The 18,935-nt window shown below is 37.7% G+C and overlaps 23 non-coding genes across 23 annotated transcripts; 7 read left to right on the top strand and 16 right to left on the bottom strand.

The window, feature by feature from the left end:
- The first annotated feature begins 212 nt into the window (after positions 1 to 212).
- Positions 213 to 285, top strand: Trnam-cau. Its single transcript has one exon. It is a non-coding gene; the product is annotated as a tRNA-Met (tRNA).
- Positions 286 to 616: 331 nt separating this feature from the next.
- Trnas-gcu lies at positions 617 to 698 on the bottom strand. Its single transcript has one exon. It is a non-coding gene; the product is annotated as a tRNA-Ser (tRNA).
- Positions 699 to 867: 169 nt separating this feature from the next.
- Trnak-uuu lies at positions 868 to 940 on the bottom strand. The gene has a single exon. It is a non-coding gene; the product is annotated as a tRNA-Lys (tRNA).
- A 7,929-nt stretch (positions 941 to 8,869) lies between these two features.
- On the top strand, positions 8,870 to 8,942 carry Trnam-cau. The gene has a single exon. It is a non-coding gene; the product is annotated as a tRNA-Met (tRNA).
- Positions 8,943 to 9,052: 110 nt separating this feature from the next.
- On the bottom strand, positions 9,053 to 9,124 carry Trnaq-cug. Its single transcript has one exon. It is a non-coding gene; the product is annotated as a tRNA-Gln (tRNA).
- A 149-nt stretch (positions 9,125 to 9,273) lies between these two features.
- Trnas-gcu lies at positions 9,274 to 9,355 on the bottom strand. The gene has a single exon. It is a non-coding gene; the product is annotated as a tRNA-Ser (tRNA).
- A 122-nt stretch (positions 9,356 to 9,477) lies between these two features.
- On the bottom strand, positions 9,478 to 9,550 carry Trnak-uuu. The gene has a single exon. It is a non-coding gene; the product is annotated as a tRNA-Lys (tRNA).
- Positions 9,551 to 10,703: 1,153 nt separating this feature from the next.
- Positions 10,704 to 10,776, top strand: Trnam-cau. The gene has a single exon. It is a non-coding gene; the product is annotated as a tRNA-Met (tRNA).
- Positions 10,777 to 11,107: 331 nt separating this feature from the next.
- On the bottom strand, positions 11,108 to 11,189 carry Trnas-gcu. Its single transcript has one exon. It is a non-coding gene; the product is annotated as a tRNA-Ser (tRNA).
- Positions 11,190 to 11,311: 122 nt separating this feature from the next.
- Positions 11,312 to 11,384, bottom strand: Trnak-uuu. Its single transcript has one exon. It is a non-coding gene; the product is annotated as a tRNA-Lys (tRNA).
- Positions 11,385 to 12,536: 1,152 nt separating this feature from the next.
- Positions 12,537 to 12,609, top strand: Trnam-cau. Its single transcript has one exon. It is a non-coding gene; the product is annotated as a tRNA-Met (tRNA).
- A 325-nt stretch (positions 12,610 to 12,934) lies between these two features.
- On the bottom strand, positions 12,935 to 13,016 carry Trnas-gcu. Its single transcript has one exon. It is a non-coding gene; the product is annotated as a tRNA-Ser (tRNA).
- Positions 13,017 to 13,138: 122 nt separating this feature from the next.
- Trnak-uuu lies at positions 13,139 to 13,211 on the bottom strand. Its single transcript has one exon. It is a non-coding gene; the product is annotated as a tRNA-Lys (tRNA).
- A 1,152-nt stretch (positions 13,212 to 14,363) lies between these two features.
- On the top strand, positions 14,364 to 14,436 carry Trnam-cau. Its single transcript has one exon. It is a non-coding gene; the product is annotated as a tRNA-Met (tRNA).
- Positions 14,437 to 14,767: 331 nt separating this feature from the next.
- Positions 14,768 to 14,849, bottom strand: Trnas-gcu. Its single transcript has one exon. It is a non-coding gene; the product is annotated as a tRNA-Ser (tRNA).
- Positions 14,850 to 14,971: 122 nt separating this feature from the next.
- Positions 14,972 to 15,044, bottom strand: Trnak-uuu. The gene has a single exon. It is a non-coding gene; the product is annotated as a tRNA-Lys (tRNA).
- A 1,148-nt stretch (positions 15,045 to 16,192) lies between these two features.
- On the top strand, positions 16,193 to 16,265 carry Trnam-cau. The gene has a single exon. It is a non-coding gene; the product is annotated as a tRNA-Met (tRNA).
- A 331-nt stretch (positions 16,266 to 16,596) lies between these two features.
- Trnas-gcu lies at positions 16,597 to 16,678 on the bottom strand. Its single transcript has one exon. It is a non-coding gene; the product is annotated as a tRNA-Ser (tRNA).
- Positions 16,679 to 16,800: 122 nt separating this feature from the next.
- On the bottom strand, positions 16,801 to 16,873 carry Trnak-uuu. Its single transcript has one exon. It is a non-coding gene; the product is annotated as a tRNA-Lys (tRNA).
- Positions 16,874 to 18,023: 1,150 nt separating this feature from the next.
- Positions 18,024 to 18,096, top strand: Trnam-cau. Its single transcript has one exon. It is a non-coding gene; the product is annotated as a tRNA-Met (tRNA).
- A 110-nt stretch (positions 18,097 to 18,206) lies between these two features.
- On the bottom strand, positions 18,207 to 18,278 carry Trnaq-cug. The gene has a single exon. It is a non-coding gene; the product is annotated as a tRNA-Gln (tRNA).
- A 149-nt stretch (positions 18,279 to 18,427) lies between these two features.
- Trnas-gcu lies at positions 18,428 to 18,509 on the bottom strand. The gene has a single exon. It is a non-coding gene; the product is annotated as a tRNA-Ser (tRNA).
- Positions 18,510 to 18,631: 122 nt separating this feature from the next.
- Trnak-uuu lies at positions 18,632 to 18,704 on the bottom strand. The gene has a single exon. It is a non-coding gene; the product is annotated as a tRNA-Lys (tRNA).
- Positions 18,705 to 18,935: the final 231 nt, after the last annotated feature.

The following is an 18,935-nucleotide window of genomic DNA, read 5'->3' as shown; positions in this document are numbered from 1 at the left end:
CAATTTCTCCGTTTTCCAAATTTTGCTCGCAGCAAAAAATACTGAAATCATGGCAACCGTCTCGTTTTTGCAGTCAAAACAAACAAAAAAAAAGTTGCATGCTTTTTTTGTTTGTATTTTGCAATTAAAAACTATGCCATCTAGCGCTCATTAGGAATTTTTATTTTTTGGGCTACTGGGGGGTGCCTCTTTTTGTGGAGGATACTGTACATGCCTCGATAGCGCAGTAGGCAGCGCGCGAGTCTCATAATCTCGAGGTCGTGAGTTCGAACCTCACTCGGGGCAGTATTAAGTAAACTATCTAAATTTTTTCCACTAACAGTCAATCTCTGTAAGAGCTGGTTGGTTTCTAAATGCTGCATGTAAAAACAAGAAATACCACGGTACTATAATAAAGGTTCTACCGAGATTTGAACTCAGATTGTCAGAGTCAGAGTCTGAAGTGCTAACCATTACACCACAGAACCACTGCTAACGAATGATCAAACATCATAGAATTACTTATAACAAATGGGGCTTTCTTAATTGAATGCTTCAATCAATGTTTTCTCAAGCATGTACACTTAACTATGACAAACATCTTTGGCATCGAAATTGACCTCTAGTTTGAGTTTCCCGACGAAGATGGGATTCGAACCCACGCGTGCAATGCACAATGGATTAGCAGTCCATCACCTTAACCACTCGGTCACCTCGTCTGTTTACTTCCACCACGTTGAGGTCTTAACCACTCGGTCACCTCGTCTGTTTACTTCCACCACGTTGAGGTCTTGAGCCCTAATGCGTTAGCGGATGATTTCAATAACATACAAATTTAACGAAAACACCGATAATGAGATTTCGCTGGAAAGAAAACTCTTCAAATAGCGCCCGATGAGGGACTTGAACCCTCGACCTCAGGATTAAAAGTCCCGCGCTCTACCAACTGAGCTAACCGGGCTACGTAATGCATGCCTATGTTATTCAATACATTAACACCCCGTAGTTTCTTTGATCATGCGACGACAAATTATGAAACCCACATATTTTCAAATAAGTCTTACATTACCTTGATCCAAAATCACGGTATCCATGTCTCGAAAAATGAAGAAGCCCACAAATTTTCAAATTTTTTTATCTTGGTCGAAAATAAGGGTGTCCATGTCACGCAAAATGAGGAAACCTTCAAACAAACAAAAAACAAAAAATCTTACATTGCTTTGATTCAAAATAACGGTCATCGTAGCAAACCAGCAAAGATGAAAACAGCGTTTGCTTCTCGGCTCACGGTCACATTGCTGTTTTCCGTCTGCTATTGTGACATTCTGGATACGCCATCTACCGGTAGAATGTCAAGTGCGCAAGTGGCTTGGTTTCTGAGTCCTTCACAAGATGGCCTAACACGGCAGAACACCACCTACCTAACAGGTGTAACGAGCCAACTGCATTATTTACGCTTTACAGAAGATGGCAAATCTGCACGGACATTGAGTGTACGCAAGGTGTACAGAAAGGCAACGCCCACATGACCAAGTTGCCACACGCCACCGCTATCTAAGCCACACCCAATGTGCCACTTGCAAATCTGTATAAAAGCAGTGTTATTCGCAACAATATTCAGAGTAGTGCTATGCTTCTTGGTTTGATTGTATTGCTATTGTAGAAGTCTAATAAATACACGCCTGGCAAATCTTACAATTGGAGGTCCCAACGAGACTTGAAATTGAAATAAAAGATTCTGTCACCGGTATAAGAGACTTCGACACAGTAGACAATATAATTGAATCAGGAGGATAAAGTACTAATAATTTTTTTTTCTTCTCTCTTTCTACTTGCGTCGGTCAACAAAATCCATCACGGAAAAAACTGCAGTCATAGCAGCAACTGACCAATACGAGCCTCGCAGATCACAATCACGGGAACACAATTCAAGACCACAGTATCCGAGAGTGCGATTTAACAATAATCAGCAAAACAGCCGCGAATCAAGCTACTCACGCAGCCGAGAACCAAGTTTTTCCAGAAGCAGAGAAGCCAGCCCATATAGAGAAAACTATAACGCCCAGAGGGGAAGGGAAAGTTTTCAAGACTCAACAATGCAACGCCAAACACCTTATTCATACGGGCCACATCAAAATGGCCAACGGCAACTAAACCAAAGACAATTTCAACGGCCACAGAATAATTTGTATCCACCGCGAAGGAATATTTACCAACCCTCAAATTTCGGGAACCCTCAAAATCAGCCATGGCGTGAATCGACTGGTGATCAGTATCAACCACGAGGTCAACCTTTTCACAACACACAACCAGCGAAAAACAGTGACATTACGTGCTACAAGTGCAATAAAAAAGGACACATTGCAAGAGAATGTTGGACAGATATGGCACGTATCAACCGTCAACCACGACGTCAAATGTAGGAAACCACTCACTCTATAATTCTAATAGCATTAATCACTATCATGTAAAACCTAACTTTACGGCGGAAATACCTAAACTTATACGTATCCCAATTAGAATTTGTGAAAAAGAAACAAAAGCTTTAGTAGACACTGGTGCAGCAGCAAGTTTAATTTCATCTAGCTTTTATTTTAACATAAGTAATAAAAATTTAAAACAAATAATAAATAGCGATGATCCGATATTTAGGACAGTATCAGGACAAGAGCTCAAATCATTAGGCCAATATGAATTTAAAATAACAATAAATAAGAATCATTTCATTAACCACAACTTTTATGTAATGGAAAATCTTAATGAAAATTGTATCTTAGGATTAGATTTTTTGGCTAGCAATAACGTAAAAATTAACACTAAAAATAAGCAGATCAGTTATGATCACTATGGAGTAGAACATAGTTTTTGCGAGAGTATATTTCCATTGTATAGCATAACTTTTTCCGAAGTGGGAATAAATATCCCACTAAGGCCTTTATCCAATGTAGAAGAAGAGGAACTTCCATTAACTACAAAAGACTACATTAATTTAGAAGCTTTTAGTCAATTAGATTTATCAAACCAGGAAAATAGAAAATTAGAAAAGAAGGACTTTAAAATACCCAATTTTTCTAATGAAGTAAAAACAAAAATTGAATGGTTGCTTGTAAAAAACGAAAGATTGTTTGCAGATAAAGAATCAGACCTTGGGTTGGCTATTAATGTCAAACATTTCATTAATACGGGAGCTAGCGCACCAATTAATCAGCGTCTGCGTAGAACGCCTGAAACACTAAAAAATACGGTAAAATCGAAGATTGATAATATGCTACAAAATAAAATAATAAGAGAAAGTCATAGTCCATTCTCAGCAGCAATCGTAATGGTTAACAAAAAAGATGGTGAAATGAGAATGTGCATTGACTATAGACAATTAAACAAAATAACAATAAAAGATAGATATCCCTTACCTAGAATAGATGATACCGTAGATGCATTGTGCGGTTCAAAGTATTTTTCAACACTGGATTTATTAAGCGGATACTGGCAAATAGAAATAGAAGAAAGCGATAAATATAAAACAGCCTTTATATGTGAATTTGGACAATATGAATTCAATCGTATGCCATTTGGATTAACAAATGCACCAAGCACTTTTCAAAGAGCAATGAATAACATCCTGAAAGATGTACTTTTTAAGTTTGCATTGGTTTATCTAGATGACATTATTGTTTTCAGTAGTTCAATTGACGAACATATAAAACATTTAGAAGAAGTTTTTAAATTGTTGACAAAAGCGGGTTTAAAACTAAAACGAAAAAAATGCGAATTCTTTCAAGAGAAGTTGGACTATTTAGGTTACATAGTATCAGAACAAGGCATAACACCAAATCTTAAAAAATTGGAATCAATTATTAATTACCCTGCACCTAAAAACACAAAAGAATTGAGTTCATTTTTGGGACTAGCAAGCTACTATCGAAAATTTATCAGAGCTTTCGCTGATAAAGCTCATCCATTGACGGCACTGACAAGGAAGTCAGTCGAATGGAAATGGGGGAGGAACAAAGGGACGCCTTTAATTGTATAAAGAACTGCCTCATATCTAGACCTATTCTGAGCTATCCCAATTTCACGCGCGAATTTATCATCTATACGGATGCATCAGGATACGGAATAGGAGCAGTCTTGGCACAAATGCAATCTCCACCTCAATCAGCGGATTCAGCTGCGACCGACGAACAGGATCACAGTGAATCAGACGACCTAGAAGTCGTCATCGCGTATACTTCTAAACATCTGAACGACCGTGAAGCCAAATGGTCAACAACAGAGAAAGAAGCATATGCAATCATTCATGCTGTAGATGTATTCAGAACGTACTTATACGGCCGGAAGTTTACGGTATTCACTGATCATCGACCTTTAGAATGGTTGATGAGCAAATCTGAACCGGCAGGACGACTAGCAAGATGGGCATTGAAACTACAAGAATTTGACATCGTAATCGGATATCGACCTGGTAAGTCACACCAAAACGCCGACACTCTTAGTCGTATTCCAATATTACCCATTGCTAAAGTAGAATCGAAAACAGAATCCCAGGTTAATAATTTGGAGAAAGAATGGACTGAATTACAGCATGAAGATAACTATTGCCGAAGAATAATAGAGAACCTTAAAAAGATACAGAACGGCAATAAAAAAGGAAATATAAATGGATATAAGTTAAATGAGAAACAAGAACTAATTGATAAATATGGAAGGATAGTAGTTCCCATTGTGAAAATAAGAGAAATCATGGAAGAAAATCATGATCACATATTAGCAGGACATTTAGGTATAACAAAAACTATAGCAAGACTACAAAGGCAATACTCTTGGCCTAATATGCGATCTGATGTCACGGCATACGTTAACAGTTGTTTAAAGTGTGCAAGACGAAAAGCATTTGGCACGAGTAAAGCACCATTGCAACCTTTGCCACCAGTAGATAGGGTATGGGAAAGAATTGCAATGGATGTAGTTGGACCAATTCAAGAAAGTGTTAAGGGATATAAATATATTTTAGTATTGTCAGACTATGCCAGTAGATTTGTCTTTACATTTCCAATGAAAAACCAAACCGCACAAACAATAGCCAATATTCTAGTAAATAAGTTAATAACAAAATATGGAGCCCCAGAAATCGTGTTGACAGATCAAGGAACAAATTTTTTATCAAATATTGTTCAACAAATATGTAAATTATTTAAGATAAAACAGATGTACTCCAGAAGACCATTTAAAACGCACAATTAACAAATAAAGAAAAAAAAAAAACATAAGAAGAGAGAGAGAGAAGTAAGTCTCTCCATAAACAGTAAAAAAAAAAAAAAAAAAAAAATTAAATTAAATAAAGGAAAAGGTATACCAAAAAGAAAAAAAAAGAAACAGAAGAACTCTGAAAAAAAAACATAAAACAAAACAAAAAGAAAAACAAACGAACAAACACAAAATTACATGAGTTCTCTCGAAAAAAAAAAAAAAAAAATTATTCCATTAGACTATTGAATTTCTTACATTCTTTCCATACGTATGTCGTGTCATATGTTGTGATACCATAAAACAATGTTCGTTTCCAACAAGTATAAAATAATTTGTTATTTCTTCTTGCCTCTGTGTTCTTTTGAAATATTTGCATTTGAGTTGTTCCCTCTCTGATTAAGCCATAAATTGCAGAACTTCCCATATTTCACTCTTTTACGATAGAAGTAACAGACATTTTTTAACAGTAACAGTAGATTTTATTAGAAGTCCATCTGTTACACTTATTCAGTAGCAATACAACATTGGAAATGGTAAAAAGTGAAGTAAAGAAAAAAATAATAAGTAAAATTTTGATAGTAATGTATGCCATTTCAATTTAACAACTCCCATTTCTCTAAGAAATTCGTAGACGAACGAAACAGTTGAAATTTTTCTAACTATATATCCCACTATATATCACTTCCCTTTTATGATTTTCTATAGCTTTGCTATCCCTGCAAAGGCTTTTTCCATATACACAACACATATAGCAGCGCCACCGCTAGCGCATTCCATTTTTACACACCCCAACATACGCTAAGTTTTTTACTTTCACTTTCGTTTCCCTACTGCAGCTTCCCCGCCGCAGCAATATTGAAAATATTCTAGGTTCCCTTTTTGCCGAAGGCAACTTTTCCTACTCCCCTTATTCCATTTTTATTCCCCTCCGCTTCTCCCCCCATTTGCACTTTTCCCCTGCATTGGACTTAGAAAAAAAAAAAACGAGATATGCGCATGACCTTCCACGGCAGAAAAATTTTCCGCCGTAAAACTTTGAAACGTTTCTTTCTCGTCAGCATTTCCACATAATTCAATATTTTTCAATTCTTTCTTTTTGATAATTAAGCTGACTTTCCCCTCTTCCCAACGATATAAATTTTTTCAAAAAATATTGTGTCCTTCTACCATAAAAAACTGTTATATTACGACACCCCCTATTTTTTTATTATTTTGCCGTGGCGTAGCCGATGAAAAGCCGACGGGAAATCGTTGACCTTTCAAAAGCCATCAGAATTTTTTTTTCTTGTTGTTTTCTCTATTTTACTTTGACGTTTTACTTCCATTATTTCTTTTTCATATTTGATTATCTTAGCTAGTAAACCCACATGATGACTTAGACTAAGTTGGCCAGTATACTGTTCATTTTTTTTTTTTTTTGATTTACCATATATTTTTACATGTAGAAATGTCCTCGTTACCATTCCTACTGCTGCTATGCTTTTATGGGTTACACCCGCAGGCATTTGAGACAATTGTGTGTGATTGTTCTGAACCGAAGAATATGGGAATTATTCAATTTCCTGATGCTGATTGCAAGCCGAAAATGAATTCCACGAGAGCTGTTCCAATGGAGAAATATTCACCGCGTGACTATGAACTTTTTCGGTCAAACAGTGATCGTGCCTGAGAAAATCCCTTAATAACACAAACGGCCTACTGTAAAAACTGTATGATAAAAACATTCCCAGCTATGGACCGCGGAGATGACACGAAGAAGAATCGTCGCCATAACGATGTTGATGAAAGGAAAATTCAACTATAATTTGCTGGAAGTATCAAGAGAAATGATCAGAAACCACCTACTAGAAGCAAGAGAAAATGGGAAAAACATAAAACAAATTCTGGACCCTGTTTTCCCCAATGGAACAACATTATTACACGGGAGTGTGATAAAAGAAAGATTCGATGTGACGGATATGTTCCTTCAGTACGGAGCTGATAGCAATATTTACGAGGAGGGGATGACAATAGCACACCGAGCAGCAGCGGATAATAATGTCCATTTACTCCGTATTCTATCCCATCACGGTAATACATTCAACATCCAAAACAGCATGGGAGAGCCACCATTACTAGTGGCTATAGCTCTCAATAATATGGAATGTATTAAATATTTGTGGATGGATCGCATTATTGTACACCAAACGCTGGATGAAGAAACAGTGCTCCATTATGCTGCTAAATATAACAACAAATTCGTCGCGGAAGTATGTCCAGCGGAATTCATCAATAGAAGATCACGCACATCAAAGGAAACTGCATTACAAATAGCTGTAAGGCACAGGCATACAGATATTATAGAAATATTGTTACGTCGAGGAGCTCGAGATGATAACCTCAATGCGGACGGGAAATATGCACAGGACTATATAGATGACGAAACTAGCATTCGAAATCTATTCCGAAAATTCCGAGTGATAAAAAGAAAAAACAAGTGTATCAACAGCCAGACATCATCTAAAAGAAAATAACACCCAATTATTTTAATAAGTGCAAAATGTTATCAATGCTATAATAGTTTAGACGCTTCTTATAACTATATATTTTTTTGGCGCAATTCACGTTGCCTTCCTAAGACCTGTAGTCTGCACACAAAGGTAAAATTGGAGGACCAATTTATCCTGCTGTACAGGGGGGGGAGGAATGTAACGAGCCAACTGCATTATTTACGCTTTACAGAAGATGGCAAATCTGCACGGACATTGAGTGTACGCAAGGTGTACAGAAAGGCAACGCCCACATGACCAAGTTGCCACACGCCACCGCTATCTAAGCCACACCCAATGTGCCACTTGCAAATCTGTATAAAAGCAGTGTTATTCGCAACAATATTCAGAGTAGTGCTATGCTTCTTGGTTTGATTGTATTGCTATTGTAGAAGTCTAATAAATACACGCCTGGCAAATCTTACACAGGTTTCGTTCAGGGAAAACGCACAGAGTTTAAGCCGTGTTGAAAAAATAATTGGACATCAAATACTGAAAGCATATTATTCATTTATTTGTTTCACATGAACTATGGGAGTTTCTACTCTTGGTACAGATCAGAAGATTTTAGTTGCGCGTGCTGACAAATTAAGTTGTTTATTCATTTAGGTAGTAAAAAGTTCACGGTATCATAGGATTGTTTGTCGGCTGGTGGAAGAAAAATTAAACATATTTCATTTGTCAGTTTGTTTAAATTAAATAAATCCTCTTTTCAAAAAAAATTTTTTTATTTTTTCTTGGTTTTTTTTCGAAATGCTATAATTTTTTCCGTCTTTTAAAATCGTCTGTCACCAATAAGTTTTCATTTTGCGAGAAAATATGGAAAACGGAAAACTTGAGAAAAAAGTCGGGTTGGGGGAAAGGTAACAATTCAGAGGTTAGCCTTTCCCCGACTTTTTTCTCAATTTCTCCGTTTTCCAAATTTTGCTCGCAGCAAAAAATACTGAAATCATGGCAACCGTCTCGTTTTTGCAGTCAAAACAAACAAAAAAAAGTTGCATGCTTTTTTTGTTTGTATTTTGCAATTAAAAACTATGCCATCTAGCGCTCATTAGGAATTTTTATTTTTTGGGCTACTGGGGGGGTGCCTCTTTTTTGTGGAGGATACTGTACATGCCTCGATAGCGCAGTAGGCAGCGCGCGAGTCTCATAATCTCGAGGTCGTGAGTTCGAACCTCACTCGGGGCAGTATTAAGTAAACTATCTAAATTTTTTCCACTAACAGTCAATCTCTGTAAGAGCTGGTTGGTTTCTAAATGCTGCATGTAAAAACAAGAAATACCACGGTACTATAATAAAGGTTCTACCGAGATTTGAACTCAGATTGTCAGAGTCAGAGTCTGAAGTGCTAACCATTACACCATAGAACCACTGCTAACGAATGATCAAACATCATAGAATTACTTATAACAAATGGGGCTTTCTTAATTGAATGCTTCAATCAATGTTTTCTCAAGCATGTACACTTAACTATGACAAACATCTTTGGCATCAAAATTGACCTCTAGTTTGAGTTTCCCGACGAAGATGGGATTCGAACCCACGCGTGCAATGCACAATGGATTAGCAGTCCATCACCTTAACCACTCGGTCACCTCGTCTGTTTACTTCCACCACGTTGAGGTCTTGAGCCCTAATGCGTTAGCGGATGATTTCAATAACATACAAATTTAACGAAAACACCGATAATGAGATTTCGCTGGAAAGAAAACTCTTCAAATAGCGCCCGATGAGGGACTTGAACCCTCGACCTCAGGATTAAAAGTCCCGCGCTCTACCAACTGAGCTAACCGGGCTACGTAATGCATGCCTATGTTATTCAATACATTAACACCCCGTAGTTTCTTTGATCATGCGACGACAAATTATGAAACCCACATATTTTCAAATAAGTCTTACATTACCTTGATCCAAAATCACGGTATCCATGTCTCGAAAAATGAAGAAGCCCACAAATTTTCAAATTTTTTTATCTTGGTCGAAAATAAGGGTGTCCATGTCACGCAAAATGAGGAAACCTTCAAACAAACAAAAAACAAAAAATCTTACATTGCTTTGATTCAAAATAACGGTCATCGTAGCAAACCAGCAAAGATGAAAACAGCGTTTGCTTCTCGGCTCACGGTCACATTGCTGTTTTCCGTCTGCTATTGTGACATTCTGGATACGCCATCTACCGGTAGAATGTCAAGTGCGCAAGTGGCTTGGTTTCTGAGTCCTTCACAAGATGGCCTAACACGGCAGAACACCACCTACCTAACAGGTTTCGTTCAGGGAAAACGCACAGAGTTTAAGCCGTGTTGAAAAAATAATTGGACATCAAATACTGAAAGCATATTATTCATTTATTTGTTTCACATGAACTATGGGAGTTTCTACTCTTGGTACAGATCAGAAGATTTTAGTTGCGCGTGCTGACAAATTAAGTTGTTTATTCATTTAGGTAGTAAAAAGTTCACGGTATCATAGGATTGTTTGTCGGCTGGTGGAAGAAAAATTAAACATATTTCATTTGTCAGTTTGTTTAAATTAAATAAATCCTCTTTTCAAAAAAAATTTTTTTATTTTTTCTTGGTTTTTTTTTCGAAATGCTATAATTTTTTCCGTCTTTTAAAATCGTCTGTCACCAATAAGTTTTCATTTTGCGAGAAAATATGGAAAACGGAAAACTTGAGAAAAAAGTCGGGTTGGGGGAAAGGTAACAATTCAGAGGTTAGCCTTTCCCCGACTTTTTCTCAATTTCTCCGTTTTCCAAATTTTGCTCGCAGCAAAAATACTGAAATCATGGCAACCGTCTCGTTTTTGCAGTCAAAACAAACAAAAAAAAAGTTGCATGCTTTTTTTGTTTGTATTTTGCAATTAAAAACTATGCCATCTAGCGCTCATTAGGAATTTTTATTTTTTGGGCTACTGGGGGGGTGCCTCTTTTTTGTGGAGGATACTGTACATGCCTCGATAGCGCAGTAGGCAGCGCGCGAGTCTCATAATCTCGAGGTCGTGAGTTCGAACCTCACTCGGGGCAGTATTAAGTAAACTATCTAAATTTTTTCCACTAACAGTCAATCTCTGTAAGAGCTGGTTGGTTTCTAAATGCTGCATGTAAAAACAAGAAATACCACGGTACTATAATAAAGGTTCTACCGAGATTTGAACTCAGATTGTCAGAGTCAGCCTCTGAAGTGCTAACCATTACACCATAGAACCACTGCTAACGAATGATCAAACATCATAGAATTACTTATAACAAATGGGGCTTTCTTAATTGAATGCTTCAATCAATGTTTTCTCAAGCATGTACACTTAACTATGACAAACATCTTTGGCATCGAAATTGACCTCTAGTTTGAGTTTCCCGACGAAGATGGGATTCGAACCCACGCGTGCAATGCACAATGGATTAGCAGTCCATCACCTTAACCACTCGGTCACCTCGTCTGTTTACTTCCACCACGTTGAGGTCTTGAGCCCTAATGCGTTAGCGGATGATTTCAATAACATACAAATTTAACGAAAACACCGATAATGAGATTTCGCTGGAAAGAAAACTCTTCAAATAGCGCCCGATGAGGGACTTGAACCCTCGACCTCAGGATTAAAAGTCCCGCGCTCTACCAACTGAGCTAACCGGGCTACGTAATGCATGCCTATGTTATTCAATACATTAACACCCCGTAGTTTCTTTGATCATGCGACGACAAATTATGAAACCCACATATTTTCAAATAAGTCTTACATTACCTTGATCCAAAATCACGGTATCCATGTCTCGAAAAATGAAGAAGCCCACAAATTTTCAAATTTTTTTATCTTGGTCGAAAATAAGGGTGTCCATGTCACGCAAAATGAGGAAACCTTCAAACAAACAAAAAACAAAAAATCTTACATTGCTTGGATTCAAAATAACGGTCATCGTAGCAAACCAGCAAAGATGAAAACAGCGTTTGCTTCTCGGCTCACGGTCACATTGCTGTTTTCCGTCTGCTATTGTGACATTCTGGATACGCCATCTACCGGTAGAATGTCAAGTGCGCAAGTGGCTTGGTTTCTGAGTCCTTCACAAGATGGCCTAACACGGCAGAACACCACCTACCTAACAGGTTTCGTTCAGGGAAAACGCACAGAGTTTAAGCCGTGTTGAAAAAATAATTGGACATCAAATACTGAAAGCATATTATTCATTTATTTGTTTCACATGAACTATGGGAGTTTCTACTCTTGGTACAGATCAGAAGATTTTAGTTGCGCGTGCTGACAAATTAAGTTGTTTATTCATTTAGGTAGTAAAAAGTTCACGGTATCATAGGATTGTTTGTCGGCTGGTGGAAGAAAAATTAAACATATTTCATTTGTCAGTTTGTTTAAATTAAATAAATCCTCTTTTCAAAAAAAATTTTTTTAATTTTTTCTTGGTTTTTTTTCGAAATGCTATAATTTTTTCCGTCTTTTAAAATCGTCTGTCACCAATAAGTTTTCATTTTGCGAGAAAATATGGAAAACGGAAAACTTGAGAAAAAAGTCGGGTTGGGGGAAAGGTAACAATTCAGAGGTTAGCCTTTCCCCGACTTTTTTCTCAATTTCTCCGTTTTCCAAATTTTGCTCGCAGCAAAAAATACTGAAATCATGGCAACCGTCTCGTTTTTGCAGTCAAAACAAACAAAAAAAAGTTGCATGCTTTTTTTGTTTGTATTTTGCAATTAAAAACTATGCCATCTAGCGCTCATTAGGAATTTTTATTTTTTGGGCTACTGGGGGAGGCCTCTTTTTGTGGAGGATACTGTACATGCCTCGATAGCGCAGTAGGCAGCGCGCGAGTCTCATAATCTCGAGGTCGTGAGTTCGAACCTCACTCGGGGCAGTATTAAGTAAACTATCTAAATTTTTTCCACTAACAGTCAATCTCTGTAAGAGCTGGTTGGTTTCTAAATGCTGCATGTAAAAACAAGAAATACCACGGTACTATAATAAACGTTCTACCGAGATTTGAACTCAGATTGTCAGAGTCTGAAGTGCTAACCATTACACCATAGAACCACTGCTAACGAATGATCAAACATCATAGAATTACTTATAACAAATGGGGCTTTCTTAATTGAATGCTTCAATCAATGTTTTCTCAAGCATGTACACTTAACTATGACAAACATCTTTGGCATCGAAATTGACCTCTAGTTTGAGTTTCCCGACGAAGATGGGATTCGAACCCACGCGTGCAATGCACAATGGATTAGCAGTCCATCACCTTAACCACTCGGTCACCTCGTCTGTTTACTTCCACCACGTTGAGGTCTTGAGCCCTAATGCGTTAGCGGATGATTTCAATAACATACAAATTTAACGAAAACACCGATAATGAGATTTCGCTGGAAAGAAAACTCTTCAAATAGCGCCCGATGAGGGACTTGAACCCTCGACCTCAGGATTAAAAGTCCCGCGCTCTACCAACTGAGCTAACCGGGCTACGTAATGCATGCCTATGTTATTCAATACATTAACACCCCGTAGTTTCTTTGATCATGCGACGACAAATTATGAAACCCACATATTTTCAAATAAGTCTTACATTACCTTGATCCAAAATCACGGTATCCATGTCTCGAAAAATGAAGAAGCCCACAAATTTTCAAATTTTTTTATCTTGGTCGAAAATAAGGGTGTCCATGTCACGCAAAATGAGGAAACCTTCAAACAAACAAAAAACAAAAAATCTTACATTGCTTTGATTCAAAATAACGGTCATCGTAGCAAACCAGCAAAGATGAAAACAGCGTTTGCTTCTCGGCTCACGGTCACATTGCTGTTTTCCGTCTGCTATTGTGACATTCTGGATACGCCATCTACCGGTAGAATGTCAAGTGCGCAAGTGGCTTGGTTTCTGAGTCCTTCACAAGATGGCCTAACACGGCAGAACACCACCTACCTAACAGGTTTCGTTCAGGGAAAACGCACAGAGTTTAAGCCGTGTTGAAAAAATAATTGGACATCAAATACTGAAAGCATATTATTCATTTATTTGTTTCACATGAACTATGGGAGTTTCTACTCTTGGTACAGATCAGAAGATTTTAGTTGCGCGTGCTGACAAATTAAGTTGTTTATTCATTTAGGTAGTAAAAAGTTCACGGTATCATAGGATTGTTTGTCGGCTGGTGGAAGAAAAATTAAACATATTTCATTTGTCAGTTTGTTTAAATTAAATAAATCCTCTTTTCAAAAAAAATTTTTTTTAATTTTTTCTTGGTTTTTTTTTCGAAATGCTATAATTTTTTCCGTCTTTTAAAATCGTCTGTCACCAATAAGTTTTCATTTTGCGAGAAAATATGGAAAACGGAAAACTTGAGAAAAAAGTCGGGTTGGGGGAAAGGTAACAATTCAGAGGTTAGCCTTTCCCCGACTTTTTCTCAATTTCTCCGTTTTCCAAATTTTGCTCGCAGCAAAAATACTGAAATCATGGCAACCGTCTCGTTTTTGCAGTCAAAACAAACAAAAAAAAAGTTGCATGCTTTTTTTGTTTGTATTTTGCAATTAAAAACTATGCCATCTAGCGCTCATTAGGAATTTTTATTTTTGGGCTACTGGGGGGTGCCTCTTTTTGTGGAGGATACTGTACATGCCTCGATAGCGCAGTAGGCAGCGCGCGAGTCTCATAATCTCGAGGTCGTGAGTTCGAACCTCACTCGGGGCAGTATTAAGTAAACTATCTAAATTTTTTCCACTAACAGTCAATCTCTGTAAGAGCTGGTTGGTTTCTAAATGCTGCATGTAAAAACAAGAAATACCACGGTACTATAATAAAGGTTCTACCGAGATTAGAACTCAGATTGTCAGAGTCAGAGTCTGAAGTGCTAACCATTACACCATAGAACCACTGCTAACGAATGATCAAACATCATAGAATTACTTATAACAAATGGGGCTTTCTTAATTGAATGCTTCAATCAATGTTTTCTCAAGCATGTACACTTAACTATGACAAACATCTTTGGCATCGAAATTGACCTCTAGTTTGAGTTTCCCGACGAAGATGGGATTCGAACCCACGCGTGCAATGCACAATGGATTAGCAGTCCATCACCTTAACCACTCGGTCACCTCGTCTGTTTACTTCCACCACGTTGAGGTCTTGAGCCCTAATGCGTTAGCGGATGATTTCAATAACATACAAATTTAACGAAAACACCAATAATGAGATTTCGCTGGAAAGAAAACTCTTCAAATAGCGCCCGATGAGGGACTTGAACCCTCGACCTCAGGATTAAAAGTCCCGCGCTCTACCAACTGAGCTAACCGGGCTACGTAATGCATGCCTATGTTATTCAATACATTAACACCCCGTAGTTTCTTTGATCATGCGACGACAAATTATGAAACCCACATATTTTCAAATAAGTCTTACATTACCTTGATCCAAAATCACGGTATCCATGTCTCGAAAAATGAAGAAGCCCACAAATTTTCAAATTTTTTTATCTTGGTCGAAAATAAGGGTGTCCATGTCACGCAAAATGAGGAAACCTTCAAACAAACAAAAAACAAAAAATCTTACATTGCTTGGATTCAAAATAACGGTCATCGTAGCAAACCAGCAAAGATGAAAACAGCGTTTGCTTCTCGGCTCACGGTCACATTGCTGTTTTCCGTCTGCTATTGTGACATTCTGGATACGCCATCTACCGGTAGAATGTCAAGTGCGCAAGTGGCTTGGTTTCTGAGTCCTTCACAAGATGGCCTAACACGGCAGAACACCACCTACCTAACAGGTTTCGTTCAGGGAAAACGCACAGAGTTTAAGCCGTGTTGAAAAAATAATTGGACATCAAATACTGAAAGCATATTATTCATTTATTTGTTTCACATGAACTATGGGAGTTTCTACTCTTGGTACAGATCAGAAGATTTTAGTTGCGCGTGCTGACAAATTAAGTTGTTTATTCATTTAGGTAGTAAAAAGTTCACGGTATCATAGGATTGTTTGTCGGCTGGTGGAAGAAAAATTAAACATATTTCATTTGTCAGTTTGTTTAAATTAAATAAATCCTCTTTTCAAAAAAATTTTTTTTAATTTTTTCTTGGTTTTTTTTCGAAATGCTATAATTTTTTCCGTCTTTTAAAATCGTCTGTCACCAATAAGTTTTCATTTTGCGAGAAAATATGGAAAACGGAAAACTTGAGAAAAAAGTCGGGTTGGGGGAAAGGTAACAATTCAGAGGTTAGCCTTTCCCCGACTTTTTCTCAATTTCTCCGTTTTCCAAATTTTGCTCGCAGCAAAAATACTGAAATCATGGCAACCGTCTCGTTTTTGCAGTCAAAACAAACAAAAAAAAGTTGCATGCTTTTTTTTTGTATTTTGCAATTAAAAACTATGCCATCTAGCGCTCATTAGGAATTTTTATTTTTGGGCTACTGGGGGGTGCCTCTTTTTTGTGGAGGATACTGTACATGCCTCGATAGCGCAGTAGGCAGCGCGCGAGTCTCATAATCTCGAGGTCGTGAGTTCGAACCTCACTCGGGGCAGTATTAAGTAAACTATCTAAATTTTTTCCACTAACAGTCAATCTCTGTAAGAGCTGGTTGGTTTCTAAATGCTGCATGTAAAAACAAGAAATACCACGGTACTATAATAAAGGTTCTACCGAGATTTGAACTCAGATTGTGAGAGTCAGAGTCTGAAGTGCTAACCATTACACCATAGAACCACTGCTAACGAATGATCAAACATCATAGAATTACTTATAACAAATGGGGCTTTCTTAATTGAATGCTTCAATCAATGTTTTCTCAAGCATGTACACTTAACTATGACAAACATCTTTGGCATCGAAATTGACCTCTAGTTTGAGTTTCCCGACGAAGATGGGATTCGAACCCACGCGTGCAATGCACAATGGATTAGCAGTCCATCACCTTAACCACTCGGTCACCTCGTCTGTTTACTTCCACCACGTTGAGGTCTTGAGCCCTAATGCGTTAGCGGATGATTTCAATAACATACAAATTTAACGAAAACACCAATAATGAGATTTCGCTGGAAAGAAAACTCTTCAAATAGCGCCCGATGAGGGACTTGAACCCTCGACCTCAGGATTAAAAGTCCCGCGCTCTACCAACTGAGCTAACCGGGCTACGTAATGCATGCCTATGTTATTCAATACATTAACACCCCGTAGTTTCTTTGATCATGCGACGACAAATTATGAAACCCACATATTTTCAAATAAGTCTTACATTACCTTGATCCAAAATCACGGTATCCATGTCTCGAAAAATGAAGAAGCCCACAAATTTTCAAATTTTTTTATCTTGGTCGAAAATAAGGGTGTCCATGTCACGCAAAATGAGGAAACCTTCAAACAAACAAAAAACAAAAAATCTTACATTGCTTGGATTCAAAATAACGGTCATCGTAGCAAACCAGCAAAGATGAAAACAGCGTTTGCTTCTCGGCTCACGGTCACATTGCTGTTTTCCGTCTGCTATTGTGACATTCTGGATACGCCATCTACCGGTAGAATGTCAAGTGCGCAAGTGGCTTGGTTTCTGAGTCCTTCACAAGATGGCCTAACACGGCAGAACACCACCTACCTAACAGGTTTCGTTCAGGGAAAACGCACAGAGTTTAAGCCGTGTTGAAAAAATAATTGGACATCAAATACTGAAAGCATATTATTCATTTATTTGTTTCACATGAACTATGGGAGTTTCTACTCTTGGTACAGATCAGAAGATTTTAGTTGCGCGTGCTGACAAATTAAGTTGTTTATTCATTTAGGTAGTAAAAAGTTCACGGTATCATAGGATTGTTTGTCGGCTGGTGGAAGAAAAATTAAACATATTTCATTTGTCAGTTTGTTTAAATTAAATAAATCCTCTTTTCAAAAAAATTTTTTTAAATTTTTTCTTGGTTTTTTTTCGAAATGCTATAATTTTTTCCGTCTTTTAAAATCGTCTGTCACCAATAAGTTTTTCATTTTGCGAGAAAATATGGAAAACGGAAAACTTGAGAAAAAAGTCGGGTTGGGGGAAAGGTAACAATTCAGAGGTTAGCCTTTCCCGACTTTTTCTCAATTTCTCCGTTTTCCAAATTTTGCTCGCAGCAAAAATACTGAAATCATGGCAACCGTCTCGTTTTTGCAGTCAAAACAAACAAAAAAAAGTTGCATGCTTTTTTTGTTTGTATTTTGCAATTAAAAACTATGCCATCTAGCGCTCATTAGGAATTTTTATTTTTTGGGCTACTGGGGGGTGCCTCTTTTTGTGGAGGATACTGTACATGCCTCGATAGCGCAGTAGGCAGCGCGCGAGTCTCATAATCTCGAGGTCGTGAGTTCGAACCTCACTCGGGGCAGTATTAAGTAAACTATCTAAATTTTTTCCACTAACAGTCAATCTCTGTAAGAGCTGGTTGGTTTCTAAATGCTGCATGTAAAAACAAGAAATACCACGGTACTATAATAAAGGTTCTACCGAGATTTGAACTCAGATTGTCAGAGTCAGAGTCTGAAGTGCTAACCATTACACCATAGAACCACTGCTAACGAATGATCAAACATCATAGAATTACTTATAACAAATGGGGCTTTCTTAATTGAATGCTTCAATCAATGTTTTCTCAAGCATGTACACTTAACTATGACAAACATCTTTGGCATCGAAATTGACCTCTAGTTTGAGTTTCCCGACGAAGATGGGATTCGAACCCACGCGTGCAATGCACAATGGATTAGCAGTCCATCACCTTAACCACTCGGTCACCTCGTCTGTTTACTTCCACCACGTTGAGGTCTTGAGCCCTAATGCGTTAGCGGATGATTTCAATAACATACAAATTTAACGAAAACACCGATAATGAGATTTCGCTGGAAAGAAAACTCTTCAAATAGCGCCCGATGAGGGACTTGAACCCTCGACCTCAGGATTAAAAGTCCCGCGCTCTACCAACTGAGCTAACCGGGCTACGTAATGCATGCCTATGTTATTCAATACATTAACACCCCGTAGTTTCTTTGATCATGCGACGACAAATTATGAAACCCACATATTTTCAAATAAGTCTTACATTACCTTGATCCAAAATCACGGTATCCATGTCTCGAAAAATGAAGAAGCCCACAAATTTTCAAATTTTTTTATCTTGGTCGAAAATAAGGGTGTCCATGTCACGCAAAATGACGAAACCTTCAAACA

The sequence above is a fragment of the Daphnia magna genome, linkage group LG9, assembly GCF_020631705.1.
Source record: "Daphnia magna isolate NIES linkage group LG9, ASM2063170v1.1, whole genome shotgun sequence".
Taxonomy (NCBI): Eukaryota; Metazoa; Arthropoda; class Branchiopoda; order Diplostraca; family Daphniidae; genus Daphnia; species Daphnia magna.
The sequence above is the reverse complement of the archived record's forward strand: the minus strand, read 5'-3'. Positions and strand labels throughout refer to the sequence as shown.